Source organism: Onychostoma macrolepis, chromosome 03 (assembly GCF_012432095.1).
Source record: "Onychostoma macrolepis isolate SWU-2019 chromosome 03, ASM1243209v1, whole genome shotgun sequence".
NCBI classification, from domain to species: Eukaryota; Metazoa; Chordata; class Actinopteri; order Cypriniformes; family Cyprinidae; genus Onychostoma; species Onychostoma macrolepis.
Window position 1 is genome coordinate 8,797,579 of NC_081157.1, and position 22,834 is coordinate 8,820,412.

At 36.5% G+C, this 22,834-nt stretch overlaps 1 pseudogene; it reads left to right on the plus strand.

The window, feature by feature from the left end:
- The window catches only part of LOC131537539 (E3 ubiquitin-protein ligase rnf213-alpha-like), a 72,665-nt pseudogene that overhangs the window by 32,616 nt on the left and 17,215 nt on the right, over window positions 1–22,834 (plus strand).

A 22,834-nucleotide genomic window follows, 5' to 3' on the forward strand; every position in this document is an offset into this window, starting at 1 on the left:
TCATTTGGTACAATGCACTTATTGTGTACATACATGTGTTTACATTGTACTTATATTTAAAAAAATACCTATATGTAATTACATCTGTAATTAATTTCTGTAATTACATTTAGAATTACACTGTTGACCCATCCCTTACACCCACTTAAACCTACCCATACCACCAAACCTGTCCCTAACCTAACCCATATCCCACCTCAATAGCAGCAAATGTGTTTTACAATACAATATGAACACAATAAGTACATTGTACATATTTTTTGATGTAAGTACATAGTAGTTAAGACCACCTAATATAAAGTGTGACCGTTTTGTTGATATTGCAAGTGCACACAAATAAAAGTAGATCCTTTACAGTTCCGAATGATATTTTACTCATCTTTATGAGCAAAAATGGCAGTGTATTTTAAGTTGTTTCCACTGTTAATAAGAAAAAATGCAAGTGATCACGCTGGCTCTTTCATGTTCTGCAAAGTGTGCTTTAGCTTCCGCTCTCCACACAAACGATTGCATATGCGCCTAATAGCACACTTTTATCTAGGTTAAATGTTTAAAATAGCATTGTAATAAGCTTGAGGTGTTTTTTTAATCCATAAATTTTATTTTAGGCAAGTCATGATAATTTGAGAAGGCTAAATTGATCAAACATATGATCAACTCACTGTCTGCTGCTGGTCACTCAGTCGTTACTTTAAAAAAGAAAAACTTGAATTTAACAAAAAATGTTTCAAACATATTTCTAAATTAACTTAATAAAAAAAACTAAAATAAATATAACGACTTTGCCATTAAAAACAAAACTGAAAATTTTTAATGGCTGCAACAGCAGCTGTATAATGGGAAAGAGAGAGAGGAAAAAATACACGGGCTTCAGTCGGACTCGGGCCAAGCTCTTGGTCAAGGGCTGGTTTAGAACCTGAACATCTTGGGCTACGGCGTATATTTGAGGCCCGTGCAGGCCTCTACTGCTTTTTTTTTTTTTTTTGGCTTGCTTTTTTTTACAGTTCCAGGGAAAACAAACATGTCCAATACATGTCCATGCATTTCTTCAACAGGACACTCTCTAGATCAATTTGAAGAATTTTTTTGGAAGATCCCCTTGGGCAGGTATATGTCTGAAGCAAACCAAGAGATGCAGATGGAATTTTTCCACAGGTATCTCCAGGATTTCATCTCCATGACCATGGAGGTAACATCAGTGGTGAATCTCGAGGTGAGAGTCAGACTCTTTCAGAGATACATTTCTATACGTTATCTGCAGTCCAAGCACATATACTTGTTCATGTGTTGATGTGGTTGTATATCTGTTTTTACCTTTTAGCTCTTATGTGGAGCCCTTACTTGTGGTGTAAATGAGCTAAGAGGTAGTCAGGAAGTGCATGAGAGTGAAGTCATTTCTCTGCCGTGGGTTCATGCTGCCTACCATCACTTCAAGAATCGAATACAGAACCTCTACAGGATGATCAGTATAGAGCCTCAGATTGCTCAGAGCCTTCTAGATAACACATGTGCCAGAGAGGGAACAGAGCTGGTAAGTGCTTGCATAATTTGTATTACATGGATTGGATGTGCATGTTTTCCTTTGGTTACTTCTCTTTGACAGTCTTTCTGTTTCTCAGGTGTTAGATATGTACGCTGCAGTGGCCTGTGTTGAAATCCTGGAGCCCCAGATGCTAGATGGAGATGTTCAGAGTCTGGCCTGGCTTAGACGTGTTAAAAAGCTACAGGTGCCAATTGAGTTGATCTGTTGTGAGGAGAGCCTGCACCACTATGGGGAAAAAAGCAAACAGATTGTCACTCACATCCAGTGAGTTATGAGCTCTAAAATATATTGTCCTATGGGAAACGTTATTTGTACATGTTCTTTGCATGTTGTTACATTTCTACATGATAGCACGTACAGTTTTGAGAAAGAAGCCATTCTTCAGTCTGTCTGTGTTGGAATTGCTGGCTTTATACCTCTTTAGATACTGTAAATCAGTGGTCATCGACCTTTTTGATTCCAAATTCCCCCATTATCTACAACAATTTTCATTTTAATAGGTTGATTTGACTGTCCTGATCACTACCTATAAATACACTTAAAAGCCCTATTCCTCTGGTAGAAAGCCAGTGCTTTAGATTGTATTGCACTGATACAATTATTTATAGTTCAGTTAATGAAGAAGCAGGTCATCTCAATGAATTTTCTTTACTTTAGACATGGCTGGCGTCGCATATACTCTCTGGCCTTGTTTGTGGAGCACATGCTACTGGGTGTTGAGGATGTGCATTCGAACCTCAGGCCGGTGGTTCTTGAACACACTCGACGCTTAGCACAAGTGAGTCAGCTTTCAGCCCTTACTGGAAAATAGCTTCTTAAACAAGTTTCATTTCTGCTCATCAATACTCATCTCTTCGCTGAAGGTCCTGGAGCAGGACTCAGACCTCAAAATCAAGCAGCCATTTGAGGCAGTGGTCACCATACTTAAAGCTTGCAAAGATAAAGTATCTCGAAGCATTTTTAGGTATGATTTGTTATTAGTTATAGTTTATGAGGGTTTAGTAAGAGGCTACTATTGAATATTGGTGATTTGTCCCCAGGTTGGGCAATCAGCTTTGTCCAGTGTGCACGGGAGATCCACAGGACCCTTTGAGTCTGCCCTGTGACCACATCTACTGCCTGACCTGTATCAAACAGTGGCTGGTGCTTAGAGAGATGATCTGTCCTCTGTGTCGCCATGAAGTGCCTGATGACTTTGAGCTCAAGTCCTCTGAGACAATACAGTAAATCGACTAATTGAGCTTAATAGTTGTGCTTTATCTCTCTGTTTGCCTCTGTCAGTCTAAAAGATTATGTGCTTATTTTGGTCATTAGGGGTCTCGTCATTCAAAATGCATTGTTCAGAAAGCGATGCAATGCTTTCTTCATTCATCTGGTGTCCACCATATGCTTCAAGGACGGAACTCCTCCCAGCATGGACATCATCCACCATCTGTTGTCCCTCCTGATGGTGGAGGCCCGCTCGCTCCCTCAGATTAGAGGTACGTCTGTCTGTAAAGTATATGTATGGAGGTCTAGAAACAGATTAGAATGAATTAAACAAATTTGTTCCTCATCCTCTAAGGGCAAGATCGCAAGTTCTTGACTAAGGCTCTTTCTCCCTTTGATGACTGTGTGGATAAAAATCCAGTGGTGCGTTCGGTGGTGCTGAAACTCCTGCTCAAGTACAGGTGAGTGCAGGGCTTTTAACAGCTCACAGCACACTCCTCTTACTCATCGTAATAGTTTTTTTCTTATCCTCTTTTAGCTTTGATGATGTGAAGCACTATCTTCAGCAGCATCTGACAGAAGTTGAGCAAAGCAACGTCATTCAGGAGACTGATAAAACCGAGCTTTATTCCTTGTACATAAATTGTTTGGAGGTGTGTATATCAACTCATGTTCACTCACCATGTTTTACAGCTTATTTTTAGTGGTGTGTGATTATTTATTTCTTTTTTTGATGATATAACTTTGTATGTGAGGCCCTCTGCCTTTGTGAAGGGGGATTCTGAATCAAAACAAGCTGGAAGTCATAAGTCATGTTACATTTCATAAATTCAGGTCTATAGGGGGTATAAATAATTTAGATTTTAGATCATGGGTCATTTCAGTTTCGAGTCAGAATCACATGCATACAGCTATTTTAGAGTTAAATCTACTGTAGCTGCATGCTGTATACATTTTGAAGAAGAATTGTGCGGCCACAAGTCCGGTGGCTTAAATGAAGTTAGTTCATTTAGCTGCAGCAGTGCCACATCCAGCTGCATGTCCCCCAACTATAGTGTCTTACTGGCGGTGTTCACAGCAAACAGAATGTCATACCATATGACTACAGACAAAAGGAATTCAAAGCTTTGCAGGGAATTTGCTTTTTTAATTTTAGGGTCACTATAGTCCTCTTCCACTTAAAGCGAAGCGTCCCTAATATCACTTGTTTGATAGCATATTGCTTTTACATTGCTTCATGGGGTACTCTCTACATGACCTTGTTTCAGACAGAGGTTTAATAGGGAGAGATGGGACTTTCACTTTAAGTATTTCCCATCATTTTGCAAATATAGTAAAAACATTTTTTGCTTTATCTACCAGTGTGAAATTCAGGTTGTGGCAACTGCATGTCACAAAGTCTGGGGATTGAGATGTAGAATATGGATAAGAAATTTTGATGTTTGCCCCATTGTATTCTTGGCCCTGACAGTCATTTATGTTTCATCCAAGAGCATTTAGTTAAGCTTGGAGTGCATTTAATAGTTTGGTCATTTACTGGGGTGAAATCAATGAAGTGTTCTTCTACATTCAGTCCTGAAGATGTCCTATTGACAAAACAAATAACCAAGAAGCACAGAAAAGTATTTTGTTCTCTGTGTCATTCACAGCAGTGGTTTTGACACACGTGGTCAGACATTCTGAATTTCATGCCGTAGATAATGTGCACCCTTATATCTACAAGTTTACTTATTTCTTATGCATCTGACTTGCATAGTGGGATCAAATTTGACAACATTATGGGCATCATTAGCAAGATTTGTCCAAGGTTTGTCCAGTTTACAACAAAAGCAAAATATAGAATCTGTTTTCTTCAGATATACAACCCATCATTGGAAAAGTGTATTTTTGAGAAATGTTCGGGACTTCATCTTCCAAAACAGCCCCTAATAAGATAATAGAAATAGAGGTAAATTGATAGTGTGATGGTTTAATTGAACTAAAATGTTAGATTAGAAATATGTTAGTCACTACAGCCATCATGATCTTCATCTTGTTGTGGTCCAGTAGTATTGCTAGTCACAGGGATGCTGTGGGTTGTGCTAGTTTTTGCAATTTTAGCATTTTCAAAAGTGCTAACGCTGACACATTTTTTTCAGCGATCCTCTCCATGATTTGTGAAATTCTTCCTTTTCTCACGAGCCAACTCATGCCTACGCATTCAGTTGTGCTCTATGAGGCTGACATTTCTTCTTCCTCATAGAATAAGTAGATAGATGGAGTGAGCAAGCACACAGCATCGAAATAAAAAATAAAAATAAAAAAATAAATATATATATATGTATGTGTGTGTGTATATATATATATATATGTATATATATATATATATATATATATATATATATATATATGTATATGTATAACACAGCACTAACCAGCCTTTAATCAGCGTATAAATATATATACAGTGGGGCAAAAAAGTATTTAGTCAGCCACCAATTGTGCAAGTTCTCCCACTTAAAAAGATGAGAGAGGCCTGTAATTTTCATCATAGGTATACGTCAACTATGAGAGACAAAAAAATCCAGAAAATCACATTGTAGGTTTTTTTAAAGAATTAATTGGTAAATTCCTCTGTAAAATAAGTATTTGGTCACCTACAAACAAGCAAGATTTCTGGCTCTCACAGACCTGTAACTTCTTCTTTAAGAGGCTCCTCTGTCCTCCACTCGTTACCTGTATTAATGGCATCTGTTTGAACTCGTTATCAGTATAAAAGACACCTGTCCACAACCTCAAACAGTCCAACTCCACCATGGCCAAGACCAAAGAGCTGTCAAAGGACACCAGAAACAAAATTGTAGACCTGCACCAGGCTGGGAAGACTGAATCTGCAATAGGTAAGCAGCTTGGTGTGAAGAAATCAACTGTGGGAGCAATTATTAGAAAATGGAAGACATACAAGACCACTGATAATCTCCCTCGATCTGGGGCTCCACGCAAGATCTCACCCCGTGGGGTCAAAATGATCATAAGAACTGTGAGCAAAAATCCCAGAACCACACGGGGGGATCTAGTGAATGACCTGCAGAGAGCTGGGACCAAAGTAACAAAGGCTACCATCAGTAACACACTGCACCACCAGGGACTCAAATCCTGCAGTGCCAGACGTGTCCCCCTGCTTAAGCCAGTACATGTCCGGGCCCGTCTGAAGTTTGCTAGAGAGCATTTGGATGATCCAGAAGAGGATTGGGAGAATGTCATATGGTCAGATGAAACCAAAATAGAACTTTTTGATAAAAACTCAAAGAATGCTGAGTTGCATCCAAAGAACACCATACCTACTGTGAAGCATGAGGGTGGAAACATCATGCTTTGGGGCTGTTTTTCTGCAAAGGGACCAGGACGACTGATCCGTGTAAATGAAAGAATGAATGGGGCCATGTATCGTGAGATTTTGAGTGAAATCCTCCTTCCATCAGCAAGGGCATTGAAGATGAAACGTGGCTGGGTCTTTCAGCATGACAATGATCCTAAACACACCGCCCGGGCAACGAAGGAGTGGCTTCGTAAGAAGCATTTCAAGGTCCTGGAGTGGCCTAGCCAGTCTCCAGGTCTCAACCCCATCGAAAATCTTTGGAGGGAGTTGAAAGTCTGTGTTGCCCAGCGACAGCCCCAAAACATTACTGCTCTAGAGGAGATCTGCATGGAGGAATGGGCCAAAATACCAGCAACAGTGTGTGAAAACCTTGTGAAGACTTACAGAAAACGTTTGACCTCTGTCATTGCCAACAAAGGGTATATAACAAAGTATTGAGATGAAATTTTGTTATTGACCAAATACTTATTTTCCACCATAATTTGCAAATAAATTCTTTAAAAATCCTACAATGTGATTTTCTGGATTTTTTTTTTCTAATTTTGTCTCTCATAATTGAGGTATACCTATGATGAAAATTACAGGCCTCTCTCATGTTTTTACGTGGGAGAACTTGCACAATTGGTGGCTGACTAAATACTTTTTGCCCCACTGTAAATATATATTAAAAAAAAAAAAATATATATATATATATATATATATATATATATATATATATATATATATACATACAGTCGTGGCCAAAAGTTTTGAGAATGACATAAATATTAGTTTTCACAAAGTTTGCTGCTAAACTGCTTTTAGATATTTGTTTCAGTTGTTTCTGTGATGTACTGAAATATAATTACAAGCACTTCATACATTTCAAAGGCTTTTATCGACAATTACATGACATTTATACAAAGAGTCAGTATTTGCAGTGTTGGCCGTTCTTTTTCACGACCTCTGCAATTCGACTGGGCATGCTCTCAATCAACTTCTGGGCCAAATCCTGACTGATAGCAACCCATTCTTTCATAATCACTTCTTGGAGTTTGTCAGAATTAGTGGGTTTTTGTTTGTCCACCCGCCTCTTGAGGATTGACCACAAGTTCTCAATGGGATTAAGATCTGGGGAGTTTCCAGGCCATGGACCCAAAATTTCAACGTTCTGGTCCCCGAGCCACTTAGTTTATCACTTTTGCCTTATGGCACGGTGCTCCATCGTGCTGGAAAATGCATTGTTCTTCACCAAACTGTTGTTGGATTGTTGGAAGAAGTTGCTGTTGGAGGGTGTTTTGGTACCATTCTTTATTCATGGCTGTGTTTTTGGGCAGAATTGTGAGTGAGCCCACTCCCTTGGATGAGAAGCAACCCCACACATGAATGGTCTCAGGATGCTTTACTGTTGGCATGACACAGGACTGATGGTAGCGCTCACCTTTTCTTCTCCTGACAAGCCTTTTTCCAGATGCCCCAAACAATCGGAAAGGGGCTTCATCGGAGAATATGACTTTGCCCCAGTCCTCAGCAGTCCATTCACGATACTTTCTGCAGAAGATCAATCTGTCCCTGATGTTTTTCCTGGAGAGAAGTGGCTTTGCTGCCCTTCTTGACACCAGGCCATCATCCAAAAGTCCTCACCTCACTGTGCACGCAGATGCACTCACACCTGCCTGCTGCCATTCCTGAGCAAGCTCTGCACTGCAGGTGCCTCGATCCCACAGCTGAATCAACTTTAGAAGACAAAAGTTTTGAGAATGACACAAAACATTCTCCAAGAGCAACTTCTCCCAACCATCCAAGAACAGTTTAATGATGAACAATGCTTTTCCAACATGAAGGAGCACCTTGCCATAAGGCAAAAGTGATAACTAAGTGGCTCGGGAACAAAACATCAAAATTTTTGGTCCATGGCCAGGAAATTCCCAGACCTTAATCCCATTGAGAATTTGTGGTCAATCCTCAAGAGGAGGGTGGACAAACAAAAACCTACAAATTCTGACAAACTCCCAGCATTGATTATCCAAGAATGGGCTGCCATCAGTCAGGATGTGGCCCAGAAGTTGATTGACAGCATGCCAGGGCGGAGTGCAGAGGTCTTGAAAAAGAAGGATCAACACTGCAAACATTGAGTCTTTGCATAAACCTAATGTAATTGTCAATAAAAGCCTTTGACACTTATGAAATACAAATAATTATACTTTAGTATACCATAGTAACATCTGTCAAAAAGATCTAAAAACACTGAAGCAGCAGACTTTGTGAAAATTTATATTTGTGTCATTCTCAAAACTTTTGGCCACGACTGTACACACGCTGATCAAAGGCCGGTTAGTGCTGTGTTTTCTAATGAAGCTGGACATTTGTCTTATGTATGAGCTGTAATTTGTCAGTAACACTTTAAGTACCTATTCTCACTTTAAACTAGTTGCTTATTATCATGCATATTACTAGCATATTGGCTGTTAATTAGTAATTATAAAGCACATATTAATGCCTTATTCTGCATGAGCATATTTTAAGCTCCCTTAATGCACATCATACCTAAACTTAACAACTACCTTACTAACTATTAATAAGCAGCTAATTAGGAGTTTGAGGAAAAACTCTTAGTTAATAGTGAATATGTTCCCTATTCTAAAGTGTTGCTAGATTCCATTTCTCCGCTTTCTGGGCTTCTCTAAGCCAACTTCATAAGGTGCATCCTGGGATGTTTTTTAAGAAGTATTGGAGAAGCTCATGTGTTTGCTGAAAAATGTTTTTTTAATAATGATAATAAATTAACTAAAATTTTAAATTTGTTAGAGGATTACATACATGGGCACAAATAATATTTTTCTACAAAACCCATTTCAAGCAACAGTTAGGTTAAAATATTTGTTGACTATGCAAACAATAAATTCTATCCAGTATGTTCAAACATTTGACTGGGATTGCAAGTATATATTGTAATAAATTTGTTTTGTGTATAATCCTTACCAGTTATATATTTATTTATTAGTTTTTTTAGGTTTATGTTTAAAGATGTAAAAACGTAAAGAGAAAGTAAGTTCTAAAGTAAATGTATGTTATAAGCGTGTAGATGTTTTACTGAAAAACAACTAAATTAAATTTTTTTACGAATTAATAAAATGTTTGTGTTTTCAGTGTTTAATTCCTTAAGAAATGGTGTTGAATATATGAACATATGTTACTGTATATATTTTAAGCTTAAAAGTACTGTATGTTTCTCCTGTGTCTGCAGGACTCAATGTATGATCGGACACAATGGCACTCTGTGGCGGAGCAGCAGATCTGTTTGGAGGAGGAAAAATGCTTTCTGCTGGAGTTCCTTCATTCAGATTCTGTGTCTGCACACACTGCATCTATAGAGCACCTGCAGCAGGTGGCCAGAGTTCGACTGTGCCTGGATATGGCTGCTGACCTGCTCTTCAACAGAGTGACTAGAGCTGGTAAATGCTTTAGTGTTTATTTTTAAAGTAAATAAGAAACAACCATGAAGTGTCTTAAAAAAAAACATTTTGTCTCAAATCTCTCATTCGTTCATTCTCATTCATTCTTCAGATCAATCTCATATTCACAATAAAACATTAGTTTGAATGTCCGCTGAGGAAAGCAATATCTTTGTCTTGCTCTCCTTTCATCTGTTAAGGGTGATTTCCATTTGTTGACTCAGATTACAAGCTGTTGTTGAGAGTAAAAATAACTTCCTTGTTTACATCAGCGTTTCAGTCTCTTTCAATATAAAAGTCTTTACTGCTGGTTCTTTTGTCGCCATCTAATGGCATAACAATATAAACAAAATCACCTTTCTCAAAGCAAATTATTATTAAATACTGCTATTATTTATATAAAAAATTTGTTGAATAAAAATATTTAATAAAGTTGCTAAGCAATTCAGTCAAAAGTACAAAGGAATGACAATTAAATGCATTTCCCACCATCAGTTGAAATATGACCTGGGCAAGTTCATAAATTCAGCAAAGAACAACAAATGCTTATCACTTGCCATGAAAGGCTAGAACACTTTGTATTAACTTAAAACTGAGAAATTAGTGTGTCGTATTTGAACGTTTTCCCTTGATATTGATGATGTTTTTCATGGTTTAGGTGCACAGGATGATCCTTCATCTGTTATCCCAGGATTTTTGAATAGTGTGACTGATCTATGCTCCCAGAGCAGTAATGACTGGTACAGGGTTTACCTCATCAGAAAGATCTGCAGCCTTCATGGGGTTGAATATGTCCAGAAACTTCTGCCACAGAAGGAGTTCAGGTGGCTGTTTCCTGAGGAGGTTCTTAGTTTGGTGGGTTTTGGTTGATTTACTTCACAATGCTTATATGAGTCACAAGTGTTTGTGCTTTAACTGCTAAATTTGTTTCTCTTAGAATCAAGATGACAAAAAAATGGACCACTATGTAGCATGTGGACTGGACTACAAAACTATTAGAGATGCAGTAGCCAAAGCCATGATGGATTGCAACATGAATGAAATACAGAAAGCGATTGAGGTATTGATATAATTATTTACACACACATACACGCACTATGTATGTCCCAAACATAGAGAGTCACATAGGGCAGAATGCATCTGTATGCCAATGACTATCAACAGACTTTTTTTTTTTTTTTTTAATTTGTGAAGTTCCAGTTGGGTTTGGATGCCACATTAGACTGTAGCAAGACTAGGTTTTGGAACAGAGCTATTGTGTCTTTGTGGACACTATAATGAAATGCTTAAATTAATTAAATGCCATTTCTCTTCCTCACTCTGATAAATTGTTTATTTGCTTTTATATTTGTTTGAAGAATTGCAAAAGCACACCCATGAAGAAAGCTGTTTATCTGCTAATGGCTTTGTTCAGAGAAGTCACCTTCCTGTACAGAAATGGAAACCCCAGCTTGGACCCGAAACCTGAGGTAAAATCACAAACATATGCTACACAACAAAACATTTGTGCTTTACGAATTTGAAGTACTGCTACATGGTTTTGGAAGTACTTTATGACTTAATGTTTACATCTGGCTTCCTAGTAATATGGTCATGATTAAAGGGCTCATGTCAAATAGGGATGTCCTTGATATTTTCAAATAAAAGACATTCATGTACTATGAAAAAATACTGTAACTTCTGGAACTCAAAACGTCCTCTTTATTCCAAGCATTTAATACATAGATGACGCTGGGTTCACAGATTGCCTGTTGGGTGATCAGAATTACAGTGACATAATAAGGAGAAAGCAAGATGAATGAATGAATGAGGCATTTATATAGCGCTTTATTGTGTATTGCAATACACCCAAAGCGCTTTACAATCACGTGGGGGGGTCTCTCCTCAACCACCACCAGTGTGCAGCATCCACTTGGATAATGTGACGGCAGCCACAGGACAATGCAACTCAATTGCTACTCAAAACTAGCCCAAAACTAGCCTAATCGCTTTTCAGGGGGGATTCCCGGTAAAAATCGCATTCCGGTGGGGTAAAATACACGTTTTTTGGCAGGGTTCTCCTGATAAAAGTCACATTCCAGGGGCTAAATATCACGTTATTGGGGTCGCTTCAACCCGCAGACATGAAAAACATCCCGCGGAAAGAGTGTTAAAGTAGCCCAATTCCATGGGAAAACCGCGGACTTGGCAACACTGTCCTGGCCCCTCCAAGCCTTTCAATGGGGTTAAGAGGGTGTTTGTTGTCAACAGTTCAGAAGACGTGAAATAAAGTGCACACATCCGTAATAAAATGTCCCTCACACGGCTCCGGGGGGTGAATAAAAGCCTCCTGTAGCAAATCCATGCGTTTTTGTAAGATAAATATCCGGTAACACTATACAATAAGGTTCATTAGTTAACATTAGTTAACAACATTAGTAAACATGAATTAAGAATGAACAATACTTCTACAGCATTTATTAATCTTGGTTAATGTTAATTTCAACATTTACTAATGCATTATTAAAATCACAAGTTGTGTTTAACATTAGTTAATGCACGGTGAACTAACATGAATAAACAATGTATAAACAGCTGTATTTTCATCAACTAACATTAACAAAGATTAATAAATAGTGTAATAAATGCATTGTTCATTGTTTGTTCATGTTAGTTAATACATTAACTAATGTTAACAAATGGATATTTGGTAACACTTTACAATAAGGTGTCATATTTCAAACGTAATAAACACAGATATTTAAATAGACTTATTAAACAGTAAATATTTAAGAACAGATCAAAAAATACCTTTGAACAATCATCTCAATGGTAAAGTGTGTCCCAAATGACCTGAATTGACCCTATTTACACTTTTGTACAGTTCATTAATCATTTATTCATGTTTTTTTCAATACTCAACCTAAAGTTGAGAATATTCATCGTTTTGTTTATATGTTTATAAATATTTAATATTGATTCAGGACCTTTATAGTCCTTGGACTTAATTGTTGTAAAAAGTTTGTGTAAAGGATGGTTAATTTAGTTAAATGCTTGCTAAAGATGTAACGCATTGTTATTTGCAAAACATGTTTTTTTTTTTATTGCCTTAACAGGCAATAAAACTTAAAACTTCCTTTTTGAAAGTTGTGGGTCGAATCTTTATTTTGTGTATTGCATGTTCAGATATTCATACAACAAAATATTCTGGGAGTCAAGACATTTTTGTGAAAATTTGCAAAAACACTGGCGGTGGCTGCCAACTTTTTTCAAAAACGCTGGCAGGGAAAGCGTTAACCTACTCTTAAACCTACCCATACCACCTGATTATTTCCACCTTCAATACCTACAACTGAGGTGCCCTAAAGCAAGTCACCAAACCCCTAATTGCTGTTTGAATATATATATTAACATACCATTAACACGCATTATAGAATGTTTGTTAATGATCAATAATGAAAGGTATGTTAATATGTTACCTTTTTGATAAATGTATATCCCTATGCCTGATATTCATGCATTTTTTTGTTTTTTATAGCAACGGGCTGGCCTTGAAGATTTTATCAGAAGCACAGACATCTTTGTCAATGACGAAACAAAAGCGTTTGCTGAAGCACTGGTGAATAATAATCTCCATGCTCTGCGTGTACAACCTCAGATGTCAGGCAGAGAGATTCTTCTGGTGGAGGTTACAGTTCACATGGCTGCAGTCCTGTTGTGTGGAAATCTGCCTTTACTGGAGCCACTGCAGCAGCTGGCACTGTCCCCAAACAACATGATGGTATGAACCCTTCACATTATTACATCATCATCACATGGTGACTGGAATGTTTGAGTGTGATATTTCTTTCCTGTTTTCCTTACAGGCTTCATTCATTCCAACTATGCCAGATGACATGTTGGCTGTTGCCCAGCAGGCCATAAAAGCCCCGGAAGGCATGCGAATCCAGTGGTATTGTGAGTGGATTCTGTATCATGAAAAATTCAAGATTTGTCAAAATTATATACACCTGGAAACCCAGTAGTTAATGCCTGATCAGAAAGGCCACAATAAATCATGTAACACAAGAAGCAGAACTTCATGATCGGAATTGTGATAATATAGATAATATATGTTCAAAATGGTTTTCCAGGGCATTACAAAAAGTAAATAAATAGATAAATAAGTAAATAAATTATTTTACTGTTATTTTGAGTGTCTTGTCAGTTGGGAAAATTAAGGCAAAAGGGAAAGTCATTTCTAAGCTGTAGTATTCATTTCTAAGCCGCTTAGTTCTAAGCGGCCATACATTATAATTTTTTTTCTTTCTTGTTTTCTCGTGATCACGACTTAACTTTCTATAGTATTGCAATAGTAACAAACGCAACCTTGACAGGAACATTTTAAAATACTTAATCTGGCTTAATGTGTTAATTGAGAGTGTTTTTAAAAGACAAAACTCAGTATATACACATCATTAATAAAGCATTCTATGTACAGACAAACAAATAAGCCCATATTAAGAATGCAATGCGTTTAATTTTACCCATAGAAAACAGTTAGGCTATAAGAAAAATGCATTGCGTTCGCATCCTGGACTCATCTGCTTGTCTGTAGCCTACATAGGCTATTATAATTTATTAATAATGTGTTTACTGAGTTTGGTCTTTTAAAACACTCTCTTAACGTTAAACGTTTTGGAATGCCCCCTTTGAGGCGCAAGTGATCGACAGATAACCGTGCACTCTTATACTGTATCTTGTGGATATAGAAATGACGTCTACAATAAAATAAATGGGCTAATCAAACACTGCTGATTTTGTCCAGAGTTAGGCTACGCTAAACATTTTATTTGTGTAATTAACATGTTTAAATGGTCCAACAACAAAGCATTTAACGCCGCAAGTCTATTAATATATAGATATATTATATACTGTATAATATATAATATATTTTAACAATTTGTTTTTGAATTTTATTAGTCATGTAGGATAGGCTGTGATATCATGTGCGTTACAAGCTTAATGCTGCTGCTGTGTGTGTGTGGTTTACAAAATGTAGAAAATACAAAAGATTAGGCTACAACACTGTATAACATCACAGAACTAAATTATACACATGTATATCTTATTAATATACATTTATTAACAATAAAGATTAAAAATAAGAAAGATGCACATTAGAAATGGGCTACGTCGTTGTAAATGAGAAACAGTGATGAGTCGTGCAGCAGTAACCTAACGATAACAGATAAAATTTCAAGCAAAATGATCATATTTATTCAAGCATTTAACATTTATAAGTTAATTAAATGTCAGTAATGAACGGCACAAATTATACATAACCTATCATAAAGAAGGTACTCTGTCCCAAACGCGTACAGTATGCTGATACAGCAGGCAGTATACAACTCCCCAATCGTAGTTCTATACTGCCACCTGTTGGCGCAGTTGTGTAACTTGAGAACAACACTTATGTCGAGATCACGAGAAAAATGATGTGATAACGACAAAACTTTTATGTCATGTCGTGATCACGAGAAAACAAGAAGGAAAAAAATAATAATGCATGGCCGCTTAGAACTTCAAGTTATTTCATTTTTTTATTTCAATGAATATAAGACAGTTTGCATATTAATAAGGTAACACCTTTATTTTAAGGGTCCAGAATTATGCATTAGTTAAGCATGAATACACTAGTAATTAATGATTAACTTAACATATAGTAAGGGCATATTAGCCATTGAAGGATCCACATTCATGTGATTAAGCAAAATTAAGCTAGTAATGAATGATTAACTGAATAGACATCTTTTAGCCATTATTTACAACTTAGCAAACCATATATTAATTTTGTGTAGTAATGCACTTGCTTATATTTCAGTTATTCACCATCTATTAAGTTAACTGAACAATTTGAAGCTAGTAATTGTTTAAGTAGTGCTCGTTTTACATATACATTTACATTTAGTCATTTAGCAGATGCTTTTATCCAAAGCGACTTACAAATGAGAACATTAGAAGCAGTCAAAATCAACAAAAGAGCAATAAGATGTAAGTGCTATGACAAGTCTTGGTTAGCCTAACAGTACACGTAGCTAGTTTTAATTTTTTTTTTTTTTTTTTTATATAATAAATAAAAACAAATGGAAATGGAAAGCTAGTGTTAGATGCCTTTTTTAAAGAAATCAAGCAAGATTTTTTAAATAATAAAAATTGCATAGATAAAACAGAATTAGAATAGAGAGTGCTAGAGTTAAGCCCGAGACACTGGTGTTAGACTGGTGATGGATTTTGCTGTATTTGACTGAGCAGTAGTTTGGGTGGCTCACCAATGTACTAGATTTCTCCTAATTAGCTTGACCAAAGTTCTTGTGGGGAGAAGAATTTATTGAAGGTAGCAGTGTAGCAGATCTTCATCAGCGACGTTAACGTGTTATCCTTCAAACAATCTTAACCTAAGGTACTGTCTGTGAGACCAGGGCCGTATTCACAATACATCTTAAGGCTAAAAGTAGCTCATAACTCGCTGATTTAGGAGAAAATCTTGGGTGTGTCAGTCCTAAGAGTATTTATTAAGCGACACTTTTGTAAACGGTTTCAGTTGATTGCATCTGAGGCACAGTCACAATGTAAATGCATCTGAATTGAAATACAAAATCTTTCGATGCCAATCTTTCGTCTGGGACAGCCGAAAATCGTGCAATGTGTCTCTGGCTTTATAGGGTCAAATAAAGATGGAAGAGATGTGTTTTTAGCCAATTCTTGAAGATGGGCTAAGGACACAGCTACTCTGATTGAGTTGGGCAGGTCATTCTACCAGGAGGGAACAGTTCATTTAAAAGTCCATGAAAGTGATTTTGTGCCTCTTTGGGATGAACAATAAAGCGATGTTCACTTGCAGAACGCAAGCTTCTAGAGGCACATACGTCTGAAGAAATGAATTTAGGTAAAAGGGTGCAGAGCCAGTGCTGGTTTTGTAGACAAACATCAATGCTCATTTTATGTGAGCAGCTATTGGTAACCAGTGCAAATCAATACATAGCAGTGTGACGCACGTTCTTTTCAGTTCATTAAAGATGAATCTTTTAATTGGATTAATTGTAGACGTTTGATAGAACTGGCTGGAAGACCTGCCAAGAGAGCATTGCAATAGTCCAGTCTGGACAGAACAAGAGCTTGAACAAGGAGTTGTGTTGCATGGTCTGAAAGAAAGAGCCTGATGTTCTTGATGTTGAATAAAGCAAATCTGCAGGACCAGGCAGTTTTAGCAATGTGGTCTGAGAAAGTCAGCTGATCATCAATCATAACTTCAAGGTTTCTGGCTGTTCTTGAAGGAGTGATGGTTGATGTGCCTAACTGGATGGTGAAATTGTGATGAAATTATGGATTTGATGGAACCACAAGCAGTTCTGTCTTGGCAAGGTTGAGTTGAGTTTTACAGTTACAAATTGCTAAAACAGTGTAATAAAGACAATTTGTTCTACACTGTGTGCAGAATTATTAGGCAAGTTGATATTCTGGTCATATTTTTTTTCCAAGAACATTTTACCAATTCCAAACCACATCAATCTTAATAACTACTATTGATTTTGTATTTAATAATTTCTAAGTGATATATAATTGTCCATGAAGGCTGAAAGTAAAAAAACTCCTTATTTCAGGTGTGCTGAATTATTAGGCAGGTTTTCTTTTACAGATAAAATGAGCCAAAAAAGAGATTGAACTCAGTTATGAACTCATGTCCATGAGAAGGATGCAATACTAATGCAATAATAGAATTAGCAAAGACCATTGGGCAGCGAAATGATCATTGGGTCAGAAGGTCAGAAAAAACAGGTGGAGAAGAAAAGACACGTTAACTGCAAAAGAATTAAGAATTAAGGTGAAGAATTAGATGAGAAACCATCAGGAACCATTTAGTCTCCAGCGCCACCATTTTCCAGAACTGCAACCTTCCTGGAGTCTCCAGAAGTGCAATGTGTCAGGTTCTCAGAGACCTTGCTTGGGTAAACAATGCTAAAAAATAACCCTCACTTAATAAGAATAACATGCTGAAGTGTTGTGAAATACATGACTGATTTTGTATAGGCTTTATGGACAGATAAGTTGAGTGACTCTTGAAGGACCAGCATCACATCCTCTTGTACCACTGTTTGAATCTGGCAGTAAGTTTTAGGAGTTCATTTTTATTCCATCTCCTATCCTGAAAAGTCTGTCTTGTAGAGATTGACTAAAATGAGCTCCCAAAACTTACTGCCAGATTCTGGAAGATAAATTCTTCAAACAGTGGTACAAGAGGATGTGATGCTGGTCCTTCAAGAGTCACTCTCAACTTATCTGTCCATAAAGCCTATACAAAATCAGTCATGTATTTCACAACACTTCAGCATGTTATTCTTATTAAGTGAGGGTTATTTTTTAGCATTGTTTACCCAAGCAAGGTCTCTGAGAACCTGACACATTGTACTTCTGGAGACTCCAGGAAGGTTGCAGTTCTGGAAAATGGTGGCGCTGGAGACTAAATGGTTCCTGATGGTTTCTCATCTAATTCTTCACCTTAATTCTTAATTCTTTTGCAGTTAACGTGTCTTTTCTTCTCCACCTGTTTTTTTCTGACCCTTCTGACCCAATGATCATTTCGCTGCCCAATGGTCTTTGCTAATTCTATTATTGCATTAGTATTGCATCCTTCTCATGGACATGAGTTCATAACTGAGTTCAATCTCTTTTTTGGCTCATTTTATCTGTAAAAGAAAACCTGCCTAATAATTCAGCACACCTGAAATAAGGAGTTTTTTTACTTTCAGCCTTCATGGACAATTATATATCACTTAGAAATTATTAAATACAAAATCAATAGTAGTTATTAAGATTGATGTGGTTTGGAATTGGTAAAATGTTCTTGGAAAAAAAATATGACCAGAATATCAACTTGCCTAATAATTCTGCGCACAGTGTAAAGTGAAAGTTATATCCACATCAATTATTGGACTTATTGAGTGATATTCAAGTTTATTGACTAGAATAAGCCAAATAATAATTGCATTATTATGTAGGTATTAAAAGGTAACTTTTACAGACACACTATTTTTCTTGTTTCTTCGGATAGCTGCTGAAATGTACAATATGGACGTATTGGCAACATTTAAATGTAAACATTATTATGTTTTTACATCTAAAAAATGTTAAATATTTGCAAATCTTTTATATCATAAAATGTCTATGTAATTTAAATGTTATATCCCTAAACCCAACCCCAAACAAAAACAAAACCATTATATAGAGAATATATAAAACATAATGGACAGAAATGTGTAAGAAAATAACAGTATATAGCATTGAGAAGATATTTTGAGCCTCTAACCTCAATCAAACCTCTAAACCTAATAACCAAAAAATGTTTTTAAATGTACAGTTATAAAGAAAAACATAACAAACAACCGTAATCACACTATTTAATTTATTGCCAAAATGTCAAAAGCAGTACCTAAATCTGTTCAAATGATAATGTGTTGCAGCTGCAGTCCTCTGTATATAATAGTTTTATGAGGTACAGAGAAGAATATAAGATATTAATCGACAAAAATTATATCCCGCTTCTCTTCGCTCCTTGAAGGCGCGTGCGTTTCTCATTTAAACCCAAAACACGGCATGTCGCAATCTTTCGACGAAGCAGGTGAGAGCCAATGAGAGTTTGAAATTACTGCCATAAAATGTGTTGTTTCAAGCTTTTTAGCATTTTAGAATTCATAACAACCGCGGTTTAGACGTTTACATTGCTGCTGAGAATGTAGATGAAGATCGCAGAATAAAGGCTTGAATTTGGATCTGTTCATCGCAATCATATGGATTCCAAAGATGCGGATTACAGCGAGCGAATTAAATTAATGTCGTTTGTGAACTTATATTGCGTTTTGATGTATTTTATGGTTTTATTGTCAGTCACAGCATAGGACTATACTGAGAAAACGCCTTTTGTGTCCCACGGTGAACAAAATAAATATTAGATAATTAGAATATTAATAATGGTTAAACGATTACAGAAATGTTACTCATTTTAAAGTTTTATAGTATAGTCTTGTTTAACATTATGTAATCCTTCAAAATGAGTATTCTCATGAGATCATGTTGCAGAGTAACTGATAAACAAACTAATAGTGTAAATGAGAATCTGATCTTTAGAACGGGGTCAAATTTTCTTCATTAATATTTTAATAGTGGCAGTTTAGCAATAATTATTGCCTTATTCTAGTCTTGTAAAATCTAGTAAACTTGAATATCATTCAATAAGTGCGATTTAAGGTGTATATAACTTTCACTTTAAAAACAGGGGGTCAAATTGTCTTTATTACACTGTTTTAGCAATTTATAACTGTAAAACCAGCACTAATTAAACATAATTACTAGCTTAATATTGTTCAGTTAACTTAATAGATGGTGAATAACTGAAATATACACAAGTGCATTACTAAACAAAAAATAATTTATGGTTTTCTACGTTGTAAATAATGCCTAAAAGGCATTTACTGTACCTTCAGTTAATCATTAATTACTAGCTTATTTATTGCATGAATGTGGACCCTTCGAATTTTTAATAAATAGTAAATAATGGCTAATATTCCCTTATTATATGTTAATCATTAATTACTAGTGTGTTCATGCTTAACTAATGCATAATTCTAGACCCTTAAAATAAAGTGTTACCTATTAATAATAATGAAGGAAAAAAAAGAACCCATTTGAAACCTTTTTGACTGACGCAATTTTGTTTGGCAATATTACACAGACCAATAGGGTTTGTGGGATTATCTGTTATATAGACTTGCAGGATTTCTAATCAGATACGAAATATCCTAAAACTGATTTCAGCCAATAGAATTGCTTTGGGAAACAAGGGGGTGGAATTTTGACAGATCCTTGGCATTGACAAGTGGTTCTGTATTTGAGCATTTCTACATCCTGTTTTTAAATCAATTCTTAATGTCTTCTTTTGTTTTTAACAGCCTGTCCTAATGGTCATCCATGCATCGTTGATATGGTAGGGTAATTTAATTTCTATGATTCGGCATAGCATTAACTACATACATTAAATGTGGCAGAACACAGCATTAGTTTTAATTTAATATGATCAAATTATGATTTTTGTCTTAAATTAAACATTTATTCTCTTCATGCATCTGTCCAGTGTGGCCTGCCCATGGAGGTTGGCTACTGTCTTGAGTGTAATGCAAAAATAGGCGGCGAACACCACAAACCTCTTGACGGCTTCCAAACCATGGAGATACAGTGAGTTACTCTTGCTTGTTGTTATTAATTTATGTGTTTTTAATTCAGTTAAGTTTATTACCTGGCCGTCTGAAATATTTGATTCTGATTGGTCATTCACCATATAACTTGTTCCTCTATATGGATTGGGTATCATGAGCTAATAATGAACCGGGTTTTTTACGGCATTTATTAATAAAGATGAATTGTAGGTTATTAATATAATGATACTTTAATGCAAATTAATGCAAAAACTTCAAATGAAAAAGGATTAATATAAATCAAAATTAACCAAGATTATTAAATGCATTGATGTTAATGTATAGAACTTTTTGTAAAGTGTTATTTAATGTCTTTACAAAACTTGTGATTTTCTTTTTTTGGCTGAAAATTTCCCTACAAAATGGTGCTGTATATCTGTTTAATTGTTTATTCAGTTGTTTCATGAGTTTGAGGCAATTGTTCCTCTTTGCAGAGCGGACCGTACTCGGTCAGGACACATTCTGGGTGATGCACAACGTCGTGACCAGCCTGACATGCAGGACACTAAGAATATGTCACCTGCACCCTTCGCTCTTCTCAGACTGCTCACACACATGTCCATGCTGCTGGGAGCTCAAAACAACACACAGGTATTACATTCTTTCTGCCGTTTATGGTTTTGTGACATGCAGATGTGCAAACAATACTAAAAAATATACTCAAGTAAAATTAACATTGCCTTCCAAAATATTTTGTGTGAATTAGAGCTTCCAAAAAATAGAGTATACTAATTAATATACTAATAAAAAATATATTGACCCTGTGTGCTCCATGCAAAGAGCTGCCATTTCAGGGCGTATAGTTTCCTAGTGCAGGCAGCTCCAGCATTCAGGATAGTCTCAAAACCTTGTTTTAGAGACCAGAGTTTATGACTTGGTCTTCCTCCAGGGGGTGGTCAGTCAGTTTAATCTCAAACTTAATGGTAGGGTAGGCGATTTCGGACAACCTTCCTAGCATAATCAGTCTGCACAGTCTGAACAGTCTTGCTGGGAACAGTTTTAAAAAAATATATATATATTTATACTCAATTCAATATTATGTGTACAATTATTTAATTGTCATCTTGGTATCGTGGACTCGCTCTCTCTTGTTTCATACAAACGCAGCTGCTGCAGTGTTGCTACAGTGTTTTGTACACTGTAATGGATAACTAACAAACTGGTAATATTTAAAAACAATTTTATCTATATCTTAATCAACATCTTTTATCGCCTTAAATATTAATATGGTGAAATGTGTAATAAGTGCTATGACTGCACCCAGGGCCATCCTTTAGAACGGACCGAAATACGCGAAACGTGAACTAACCCAAGCCCAAGCTTCGGAACACAATTTAAAATATTTTAGATGACAACAAGCCTCCCGGTTTTCAGACTGTCTCCGCGTCCTGTGTTTTCCCCCTCCTCTTGTGACTATATTTGGCGTTCCTGTCCTAGTTTTGTGTTTGAGTTAATTAGTCCCCAGCCCTGTGTATTTAGTTTCCTAATCTCCTAGTGTTCTAAAGTCCTGCGTTCCCTGACCTCTGTGTTCCGTCTTGAATTGTCTATGTGGCTGTTTGTTCATGTGTTCCTGAAGCTCATCATTAAAGAGGGTGTTAGTTACTATATTCCTCGTCTCCGCGTCTCCTCGTTTCCCTGCTCCGACAACACTCGTGACACTTGTGACTGTCCCATTGACTGCCAAGTAAATTACACTGTCAAGTCACAGAAAAGTATGAAAAGCATCGTCAGGATAGTCCATCTGCCATCAGTGGTTCAATCTGAATTTAATGATGCGACGTGAATACTTTTTGTATTCATTAGCCGCAACACAAGGATGCACAATTCTACGTTATTTACGGTTTGGTTTGAACGAAAATATCGCATCCTTGTGTTGCGGCTGATACAGAAGAGCCTACACAGTTTGTGTCCAGTGAATAATCTCTAAAATGGCGCTACGCTGACGCAGAGAGACAGAGAGGAGACGAATTGTTGAAAAAACGTCGTTATTTTTATTTTCTTTGCGTACAAAAAGTATTCTCTG